Genomic DNA, 12,374 nt, shown 5'->3' on the forward strand with positions numbered 1-12,374 from the left:
CATTATAAAGGCTTATTGGATAGTACAAGACAAAAAGGTCATGAAACTACAAAAATGTTTAAAGTCACACATACAAACAAAGACAAACAACAACAAAAATAAAAAGCATTAATTTGACTGCCAAAATCTGTGACAAAAATGTGATATTTTAGAATTCACTAAAAATAAAATAAAATTTATAAAATATATAATATATGTAATAAAGTTACATTTAAGAGGGTTAAATGTAAGAAAAGGGAAAAAAAGAAAGTCTTTAATTTTACTTTTGCCTCAAAACCTTGTTTAAGTGTACTGTCGAATGTACACTACCACTCAAAAGTTTGGGATCGGTAAGATTTTTAATGTTTGTAAAAGAAGTTTTGTCTGCTCACCAAGGCTTAATTTATTTAATTAAAAATACAGTAAAAACAGTAATATTGTGAAAAATTATTACAATTTAAAATAACTGTTTTCTATTTGAATATATTTCACAAAGTAATTTATTCTCGTGTTGGCAAAGCTGAATTTTCAGCATCAATACTCCAGTCTTCAGTGTCACATGATCCTTCAGAAATCATTCTAATATGATGATTAGTTCCTTGAGAAATATTTGTTATTATTATCAATGTTGAAAACAGTTGTGTACTTTTTTTTCAGGATTCCTTGATGAATAGAAAGTTCAAAAGAACAGCATTTATCTGAAATACAAAGCTTTTGTAAGATTTTACACTACCGTTCAAAAGTTTGGGATCAGTAAGAATTTTTATTTTATTTTTTTGAAAAGAAATTAAAGAAATTAATACTTTTATTCAGCAAAGATGCATTAAATCAATCAAAAGTGACAGTAAAGACATTTATAATGTTACAAAAGATTAGATTTCAAATAAACACTGTTCTTTTGAACTTTCTATTCATCAAATAATCCTGAAAAAAAATATTGTACACAAATATTTTGTACAATTGTACACATTAAATGTTTCTTAAGCAGCAAATTGACATATTAGAATGATTTCTGAAGGATCATGTGACACTGAAGACTGGATTAACGATGCTGAAAATTCAGCTTTGCCAACACAAGAATAAATTATATTTTAAAATATTTTCAAATAGAAAACAGTCATTTTAAATTGTAATAATATTTCACAATATTACTGTTTTTACTGTATTTTTAATTAAGTAAATGCACCCTTGGTGAGCAGACAAAACTTCTTTTAAAAACATTAAAAATCTTACCGATCCCAAACTTTTGAGCAGTAGTGTACTAACTGTCATGATGGTGTCTTGTTTACGTTCATTATCTTGGTCTGTTTAGTTTCACTGTCATTGTTTTCTTTGTCAGTGTCTTTGCCTGAGGGCCTTTTACGTAACACTGTTTTCAACTAAAAATGGAAAACTCATTCATATTATGTGTTCAGTATAGGCATGTGTTTCTCTACAAAATGACATCGCAACTGGCCTGGCAGCACAATACAGCATTTTTAATTGTTTTCGCGTATCTGTGTGAACGTGGATCATTTTGACAACGTTGTTGTCTGTACGCAAAAAACGCAAAGGATTTTTTTTCTGTTTTTAGTCCATCGTTGACGTGTAAACGTACCCTGAGTTCTTGTTTGTTACTATGGTTTCTGATTAGTGCACACCTGTTCCCTGTTTCTTTGATTATCATTCTCAGTGGATTTAAGCTCTTAGTTCTCAGTTCTGTGTTTGTTGTTAAAAGTTATGGTTTATGTGTTGTGTTTGCTCACTCGCTGTGTTTATTAAAGTTTCTTGTTTCATCGATCATTCTGCATCACACATCACTCTTTTTGGATTCAACTACATACGTGTGACATTTATGGTCAACTGAACTATTACTTTTCAGTATTACATTTAAGTGCACTGTAAACCCGAATAAGTTGGGCTAACTCAAAAAAATTTGAGATAATCAGTTACATCAAATTATTTGAGTTAAGTTCTTCCCAATTTTAAGTAAGCAGAACTATCAAGTTTTGAGTTTGTAGTACTCATGCATGTGAGTACAACTCTTACATTTTGACAGCAATTAACATAAAACCTTTTGTTAATTAACTTTCATTTTGAGTTTTTGCAAATTAAATGAGTTATTTACTTCACTGTAAACCCTAATACAACTCAAAATGATGAAATAGTTCAGTTTACTTGAAATATGTCAGTGCTGTGAACTCGAAAGAAAAAGAAAGGTCTAAATACTCATAACAGTTAATTAAACTAATTTATTCAATTTAAGTTTGTCCTACTCAAACCAATTAAGTATTTTGAGAGTTAGGGTTTACAGTGATGGTTGTTTGAAATCGACTTAAAAAAATGTATAAAAGTAATTCAACTTTTGCCTCAAAACCTACTGAAACTTAACACTTGTGACAGTTTACATGAAAACTCAGTGTAAAATTTATTTCTTTTGAGGAAACAGATTACCTCAAACAAATTAAGTTTCATTACCAATATGTATGTACTGTGAACTTATTTCATTTGAGTTTGTGAAAAAACAAACAAAAAAAAACAGTATTTCCTAATATCAAATAACTATAAACTCTGTTCAAGTACATTGTGTAGTTCAAACTTAACTGAATTAGCACAACTGAATGTAGTAATGCAAAGATCACTGCTCAGGCATGTGCATAGTTATTCATTTTCAAATAAAGCAATGCGTTAATCTCAACATAACAGGAAACTGAACAATAATAGCTCTCTTATAAATCATGTGCCAAACAAAAGCAATGCTCTGCTTAATATGATCAGTTACTGAGTCACTTTTCTATTGAGTGTAATGAACTCATAATTGACATAAACTTACTTTTAGTTTTATATATTTTATTGTGATGCTTTTGTAGTAGCCCATGTGTACCCTACAATAAATGCCATGATGAGCACTGTTCTTAAAGAAAAAGAAAAGAGAAAAGAAAAGAATCAGATCCTTAAACAACCTTCTAACTGACCCCATTACAGTGTTGTCTTTTGTTCGTCTGCCTGTCCAAGCCTTATTCCTTTGTGATTTGGAAGGCTCCTTCACCATCCAGCTGGATGTCCTCATCCAAGATCAAAGCGGGCAAAAAAAGCTTGCGAGGCCCTCCTGAACGGTGAAATCACACATTCGCTCTTTTGCATCTATAAACAACTTAATTGCTTTTTTGTCTGTTGAGAGACCTGGTAAGCAGGATTTAAAGTAAAGAACAAACCAGCTCAAAAACTCTTTACACCTAAATATGTGCTGTTTAGTCCTGCTTTGCCTTTGTGAAAATGATTAAAGAATAAAATAATATCAACAGAATGAGGCCGTTAATAATTTCTGTGCACCCAGATGGCATCCTTGAACTCTGTCATGACCCCTGCTGATTCTCTGTGTGTGTGTGTGTGTGTGTGTGTGTGTGTGTGTGTGTGTGTGTGTGTGTGTGTGTGTGCATGTGGATGGGCTAAATGAGTGCATTGTGCTGTGCAAATGTATGTAAATGACCTTATGTCCATCATTTCATGTATGTGCCAGTCCATCTTCTCCTCCATTCAAGTCATGTCAAGTCAAGTCAAGTCAAGTCAAGTCAAGTCAAGTCAAGTCAGTTTTATTGTGGTACCTCACAGAAATACTGTTATATAAACATATACAAATACACACAGCCTATATAAAAAGAGGTAATCTAACTAAAGATATAAACATATACATATCTGAGACATTCAGGGCAAACCGTGCAAACAGAAACATTTGCAAGAGGGCATTAAGGGCATAGGGATATTATTATTTAGTATACATGACAATTTGACAGAGACAGATAGGGGCTTTAGACAATGTAAACATATGTGTTTTCCAGGTCAGCTTGGATAGAAGTGAGGACGTTAAAGTGTTCTTTAGCATCAAGTAGTCTTGTACACAGGTAAGGACTGTGCACTCACACAATATTTAGGCATACATTTGAGATTTGTTTTAAATTTCATATAAAATTTTGATACTTACACAGTTTTAACATAAAGAAACTAAGCTTAATGTGATGCATATTCATACTCAAAAAAATCATGACATAGTTTATTATTAATTATTTGCATCTATTTGATTTGATTTAAATAATCATATTTTCAAAATGCATTTATTCAATTGCTTAGAGTCACTGTGAAAAAGTGAGAACATGGTTGAAATTGGGCTAGCTGGAACAAGCAATATTCAGTTAGCTAAAATATATGCGATTGAAACAAATTGGATTTCTTGATGATAAAAATTGAGTGCTATTGTGTATTTAAAACACATTTGGTTTACTATTACAGTGTTATTATAGTATTATTACAGAAATCCTACCCATTTCATTTATGACTGACAAATATGCATCACATTCATTTATTAATGTGTTTATGTCAAAACCGTGTAACCCAAATGGATGGAAATTTTATATGCAATTCAAATACATAAATCTTTAGGCATATTTTTTTTTTGGAGTGGATACAAGGGTCATGTGATGTATCATGTCTCTTCTGGAGTCAATCATTCTGTACATGAGGGATTAAAATAAGCTTTTACTATTTTAATCTTTTCAATTCGAGAGGAATGCACATATGTCTCGGATTAAATTTGCTTTTACAATATCTGTTTGACTCTCTAATGAAACACAGTCCTCTAATTATGTGATTACGGAGGACTATAAATATTTGACTTTATTTGAGCATTAATTATTAGGCAAAAACAAATTCTCTAACAGTTCAGTCTGTTGTTCTTCCAGTTTTTGGCAGCAGCATAGCAGACATCATATCACACTGCTATTAGTGAAGATTGTTTTAAGTTAAGCTATTTTGGATGAGTATCAGGAGCGTCATGTGTCACTTATTTGTCTGTTTCATCATTGAAGTTGCACAGCTGAAGGCAAAAGACGTTTAAACGGTGTTGCAGAAATCTCCAATTCAATCAAGTTGCCCCTTCTGCAGATCGTTTGCTGTAATCTAAAAATCCTGTCATTACCTATGCACCCATATGTACTCAAAATGTTAAAGCTGCTCTTTTCCATACAACAATGTATGGTCATGGCTTAAATTTCAGTTTAGTTACTTCATTAAAAATGATCAACATGATCTCATGAGTATTCATGTGTATTTTTACGTAAAGTGTGGTTCTACCACACGTACATTAACTTACATCGTAAACACTGAAACATACAATATATTGACTGCTCTAAAATGTAAATTATTTACGTATAAACAACTTTTAGACATACAATTTTGTACAAATCCTTATTTTTCACAATTAAAATCATGGTATTAATATTTTGATTCTGTTGTATTCAGTTGTCATTTCGATTACATTGTTTTCAGTTGCATTTATTAAACATTTTCGTTTCGCTCTGTTCTGTATGACTTTTACTGCAAACTTGTGCTGAAGGATTACATAATGTTAAACAAGACTTCACTTTAATCCTTTAAAATGAATAGCATTTCTGTAATTGTTTAACCATTATTTATCATGTAATATTTATTTTGTTTGTTGTGGGTCGCAAAGGGCATTTTCTCAGTATTATCTTATGCTGTGACTGACAATAGAACCATAAAATATGGCAAATCTTTAGAATCCATATATTTATGAGGAACAGACCCAAATTCAAGACATTTTATTGCGTTACATTTATATATTCTTTTTATATTCTATAAAATGGCTATGTTTGGGTTAAGAGGTTACTGTTCTGAAGTCACTGTTCTGGATCGGGGCAAATTACCATCACCCCGTAGACCTCCCAGACTCCTCTGGACTGAACTGGAGGGATGCTATCATCCGTGTTTACACCCAGTCCAGAACACAGCCGGACCCATTCCGAGTCCATTCCACCACCATCGGCCACGGAGGAAACGTGTGAGCCCCCCACAGAAGGAGAGCTACCACCCTCTGCAAAGCATCAACCAGTGCCCGAAGATAAGATGTCAGTGTGAACCCTCGCCCTGGATGAGGAGTCCCCCAGTAAGTCTGACCAGGGGGGTGTGAGCCCATGACATCAGTGGCTAATGGTATTTTGGTGGATTTTGAGACTGGCTGATTGACTTAAGCACAGAGGTAACGTCTCACACCCTATCCCACCCCATTTCAGATTTTTTCATTTTCATTTCATTTTTCTTTTTTCCTTCTGAACCTTCATTTCTGTTTTTAGACAGCACAAACACCTACATGGACAAAGTTGTGTTACCTTCAACACTGTATAGCCTTCATCTGCCTCCGCTCAGCCAGTCCTCCAGCCCCATCTCTGCTGGAGGTTGTTAGCTCTTCACCATCTACTACGATGCCAAGCAGTCATGTCAAGCCTCAGGTCCTACAGCCACCATCAGTGCCTGAGCGGATAGATCCAGTGGCTCCAGCTCGGGCCTCATATCGTCTCGATCTCTCTAGGCCCGTCGACTTTACCATGGCTCCTCCCACCTTCGGCTCCTCCAGACACCCTTGGCCTTACGGCTCCGCCAGGTTCATTCGTCTCACAGGCTCCCCCTTAGTCAGTCGTTATTCCACCATCGCCACGGACTTGCGGACCTTCCGCTATGCCCCATTCCTCCACCCCTACGGCTGCAGTGGGCTCCTCACCTTCGGGTATGCCTCGGTCCTCTATTATACACTGGCATCGCCTCAGTCCTCGGGCAGTCTGGCTCCGCCTCAGAGGACCGGCGCCGCGGCATCGCCTAGGCCTCCTGTTCCAACAATGTCGCTCTTCTCCATCCGCTCCGCTTCTGTCAGTCGTCCCCCAGTTGACATCAGCCTCCACGCCACCTTGGCTCCTCCCTCCCTCAACTCCACCATGGGTTGTCATCTCTGGGCTCTGGGTCTATGCCGTCGGATGCCCTTCATCATTGCCGCCGGGGTCTCATCGTCCGGATTGCACCATCCCCTCGTCATCTCCTTTCTTCACTGTGTCATCACTTCGGCCACCTCCTAAGCCCCCTCCATCCCTCCCTCACTTCTGCTACTATGACGCAAGGTCATGCCTACTGGGAGGGGGCATTCTGTCATGGTTATCTGGACTCATTCATTTTTAGTTTCACTTTCATGGACTTTCAGTTTGTTTTCATCAGTCACATGTGTTTCTTTGTCTTAGTTTCCCTCCAGTCATCAGTTGTCATGGACACTCATCAAATCACCTGTTTGTTATCATCTCATTATCACTGTGTATTTAAGTTGCTCTGTTTCACCCTTCAGTGTCGGTTGATGTTTGCGAGTTGTATGTGTTAACCTTTGTTTAATGCACGCTATGTAACACTTTCTGTCAGTTCCTGAGTTTAAAGTATTATTAAATCACTTCATATTGGATCCTGTGTACCTTCGTCTTTCCCCGTCTTCATCTTGTGACACAGTTAGACATTTACAATGGCCATGAATGGGGCCAAATGAAAAACATTAAAATATTTAGTGTTTCAATAGCACACCCACAAGACGCAAACAATATGCATGTGTTAACGTTTTTAGTGTGAAACCTTTTCTGTTAAATTAAATTTTCTGTTAAATTTTACTTCATTTTACAACTCCATTGCTTTACAGTGCCATGCCATAAATGTCAAAATGACCATAAGAATGCCGATTTAAGTTTTAACAGAGGAATGTGCATTTGTAGTAATCTACATTATGCATGCCACAAATCATGTCACTGGAGTTTAAAAGGATAGTTAGCCCCAAAATGAAAATTCTGCCATCATTTACTTACTCTCAAGTTGTTCAAAACCTGTATGAATTTCGTTCTTCTGCTGAGCACAAAAGAATATATTTTGAAGAAAGTTTGTAACCAAACTTCCATAGTATTTTTTTCCCCTTGCCAAGGGAGCCAAGTGAACAAGGACTGCAACTGGTGCCCACTTACAAAGAAATACAGTGCATGATCTTGCCAAGTAAGATGTGCTGATCCTGGAACAACATTCCTGTCTAAAAACACAGTCCTGACCCTGTCCCTGTCCCTACCCCTAAACCTAACCCTACCCATAACTTATCCCTAAAATCAGATTAAGATTAAGAATGGTGTTGAAGCTCCTAACCCTTGTTGTAATTATAAACTTGACATTAACTATAAACATATCCATCAAATCTGACTGGTTGATTGGAATACTCAGCTACCAACCTCCATCCCAGCAGTCAACTACTGGTTTCAGGAGAGCGAGAGGGTCTGGGACTCAGCTCAGGTCTATCTCCGAAAAAGCAGTATGAAGACACAAGATCCATCGACAACACCAGACCTCTCAGCTCCACCTACTCATTCATCATCACCGGAATTCTAACCCAACACACCTGTCCCTCGTCTGGTCTTGTTGTTCACTATCACTGATCAACTTACTTGGCTACTTACCCGAGTTCCTTACCTTCTGAGAATTCCCGTCTGTCTTCATCAATCTTCATCTAGTTCTTCATCCAATCTTAATCTTTATCCAGTTCTGCTATTTCATTGAGACTCTCCTGATATAACTGCTTCCTTTCTGCATCTGTAAATAAACCATCTGTGTGAACTGAGTTACCTGTGTTGTCTTCTTCTGTGTGCTGACAGAAAAACTATAGAACAATAAAATTAATGTGGATAGAACAGTTCAGATAATTTGGTCTTGGAAGTATTTGACAAGGGATGTTTGAGTTCCTATTAAATCCCTGACTTTTGATTACAGTAACATTTTTGGACAAGCAGCACGGATTTTTCATATCACTCAACATTGTTTTCATTGTTTGTGCTGAAATGGTTTTGATTATCCTTTTCTAGTCAAATCTACCCATCATTCATAAATACAACAGTCTTTATAAACTCTGTTTATTAGACTTTAGGATAAGACTTTGTAAACTCTAGACACTAGATATCACTCCTGCAACTTTCCATACAGGACAGGCTGTTCTTAGGCTGTCTTGATTCTTAATCCTATCTTCTCATGATGTTTACAGTTTTTACATTGGCTGTATTTGCTGATAGAAACACACGGAACTTTCCAGCAACAGGTTACACTCTTGCTAACTCAGAATCTCGATCCATCCCCAGCCCACCTGATGTTAATAATGGGCTCTTTTTTATTTTGATGTCCTGTCGTTGTCATCCATAATCAGTCAAAACTCAACCACACCCCCCTCACATCCTGCGTGAAAACCACTTAACGAGGCATTAGCTTACTATAATGCAATATTAGCTCATAAAAATGACCGGAGACATATGAGGTCTTTCACATCTGTCCCCATTCAGTCTAGCTAGGGACATTATTAGGATTTGTGGCCTCCTCGGTTTGCTGAAATTACCACTTTGAAACTCTTATGAATTAATGTCAGCCATATTTTTTTCCCCAGGTAGTGTTGTTTATGTAAAATATGTGACATAACCTGAACAAACCAAATTCAGTATTAAAACAACTCATTAAATCCTAATCTGATTTCTACATATATGCATTCAGGTTATAGACATGAAATTTAAGATTCTCACTTTAACTTCTGCAAAACTCCAATTCCATTTTTGAGCAAATACACAAAGCAAACAATACATTTATAACTTTATTCCAATGTGCACATCAGTATTCAATTTTATTTTATTTTATTTTATTTTATACAAATGAGAAGAAACTAAGCTGGTGAAAATTTGAAATGACTTTAGAAATCAAATTAAATAAATAGATGTAAAAGGTCAGTTTACTCAAGACAGATTGCAGTTTGAGTGGGAAACACAGGATTCTTTGTGGTCAGTTGATCTTTGGTGACCTTTGGGAACACAAACTTCCTGGATGCTTTCCATCTCCAAACCACTGTCTGGCTACTGTGGCAACCCAAATGAATGCAGCCATGTCTATGGTCAATTCTCAAAGGACTCAATAGACGATTCACAACAGAAAAGGGAGGTTTCCGGACAGATAAAGAGGCCTCAAGAATTACGTCAAATGACAATTTGAAGATTACACCGTCTCTCCTACAACCTGTATGTTTATCATGACTTTCCAATTCATATTTTCTGTCATCCTTTTGTGCAAATAGTCTTGAATGAATATTCAGTTGAAAAGTGTGCTCATTTACAAAGAAACATAGCACAGATCAGGAAAATTTACTTATTTATTTTTAATTTATGAATCAATTGTAATGTTTTTTCTAATATTCCTTTGGAACAATAAACATAGAAATGCATTAGACAATTGTTAACATATGGTAAGACTGAACAATGAAATTAATGTGGATAGAACAGTTCAGATAGTTTGGTCTTGGAAGTATTTGACAAGACATGTTTGAGTTCTTATTAAATCCCTGACTTTTGATTACAGTATCTTGGCAAATCTGTGAAATTGTTGAAATCTGTTCTGAAACTGAGACACGGCATACTGGGGTCTTTTTCTCTGGAGAAACATTGGAGAAGCATTTTTACTTTATCATTGAGAAACAATTGAGATGGGGAAACTGAGAGTGTTGCAAAACAGGATGATTAACCAAATCACCTAAAGGGGTGAAATTCATATATAATCACTACCATCCTGGGGTAGCTGTAGAAGTTGCAAAAGTTGGAAACAAACAAACAAACCTTTGCTGCTGTTTAAAATTTGATTTGTGATCATATTAATGGATGTTACATGACAGATCTGGTATAATTTGAGCAGGTTCCTTGATTGAATTGTATAACATTTATTTTTATAACATTTACTAATGGCCATACTTCCCTGAGCATGCCTAATTTCATCTGATTTTGAAAGTTAAACAGGGTCGGCCCTAGTTTAGTACTTGGATGGGAGACTGCATGGGAATACCAGGTGTAAGCTTACTCCAGCTGATCCAAAATGCAGCAGCAGTTTTTTCCTAGAACCAGGAAGTATGACCATATTAGCCCGGTTCTGTCAACACTGCATTGGCTCCCTATTAAACACTGCATACATTTAAAAATCTTGCTGATTACTTATAAAACCTGATGTTTTAGCTCCTCTGTAATTGAATGAGCTCTTATCGCATTATAGTTCTTCACGTTTATTGTGGTCTCAAAATTCTGGACTTTTGATAATAGCTAGAATAACAAAGTCGACTGTGCGCAGTAAATCCTTTTCCTATTTAGTGCCCAATCTCTGGAAAAGTCTTCCTAAGGTTGTTCGGGAGGCAGACACACTCTGTCAGTTTATATCTAGAATAAAGACGCATCTCTTTAACCTAGCATACACAACATGTATCACATTTTAATAATTCAAATCCCTTAAAGGATTGTTAGGCTGCATTAATTAAGTCAACCATAACCTAGTCTCATATAGCCAGACCTTCAGATTGATGGCAGAAGGTCTGGACTCCGTCGCAGCTTTAATTGGCTAAGGACCCCCAGAGGCAGTCTGACTGATATGTAAAGCAAACAATTACAGTTCCGCATCATGTTTAGGGGCTTGAAAATGTAAAATCGATGTCCGTACGATAACAGACTGAATAAATTATCCATTTAAGAACATTGAGTTTACTGCAACAATGGCGCCACAAACTCCAAATCTGGTGTTTTTAGTTGATCCTGATAAGTGCACAGTGTCACATTTGTAAACACGGCTTTCTTCTTCCATGAGGAGGTTTGGCATCATAACGATTTTGTTTCCAGGCAGACCATTAAAGAATGCGACAGACATGTCTTCTGGAAATCCTGAACCAATCAGATGATGATTTTGAAACTCCTGAAGTGATAACAATTTTGTCTGCCTTATGCATACGTTTAGACGTTCAGGCAATGGTCCGTGGGCGTGATGGACTGAGACTAACCGTAACCGGGAACACTTCCCATTACAGGAATGGCATCTGCATTTATATTCATCTGTCTGTCTCATCCTTATCCCAAGGTTACTGTAGTCAGCCAGATCCAATCCATATCCAGACCAGATGGTCGATCTGCACCCAGGAACGACCACAACAGCCCTTCACAGTCAGTGAAGACCTTGACAGGACAGATCCTCAGCGAAGACCTCAGTGAATAGATGAGCCCTCGGCACAGATCCCTATGGCCAGCTATGAACGCATCATGCAGGACCAGCTGGGACCTATTCAGAGTATTAACAAGAAAGACTTTCTTTGTGCTTAAGGCCACTGATAAGCCAGTCTTACTAATAAGTACTACCGGCTAAACAGCAACATTCACATTTCAACATGCTGGACAGACAACTCTTCCTTCCCACTTAATGTCCATGTGATGTATCCTGATCAATATCACACCATGCTTGTTCATCAAGGCCAGAGAAGAATGGGTCCCCCCCACTGAGACTTTTTTGTCACCAATGGAGTTTGGGTTCCTTGCCATTGTCGCCGTTGGCTTGCTTAGTTATGGACATTTTATATACCAGCAATATTACTGATTTAACTGCACTGACACTATCGGATGAGACCAAAACTTGAACTGAATTGAGCTAAATGACTACACAATTGTCTTCAGTATAGAGCTGCTTAGCTGAACTGAACATTATACAGATAATGTCTTAACTGAATCATC

This window comes from Megalobrama amblycephala, linkage group LG17, assembly GCF_018812025.1.
Source record: "Megalobrama amblycephala isolate DHTTF-2021 linkage group LG17, ASM1881202v1, whole genome shotgun sequence".
Lineage (NCBI taxonomy): Eukaryota > Metazoa > Chordata > Actinopteri > Cypriniformes > Xenocyprididae > Megalobrama > Megalobrama amblycephala.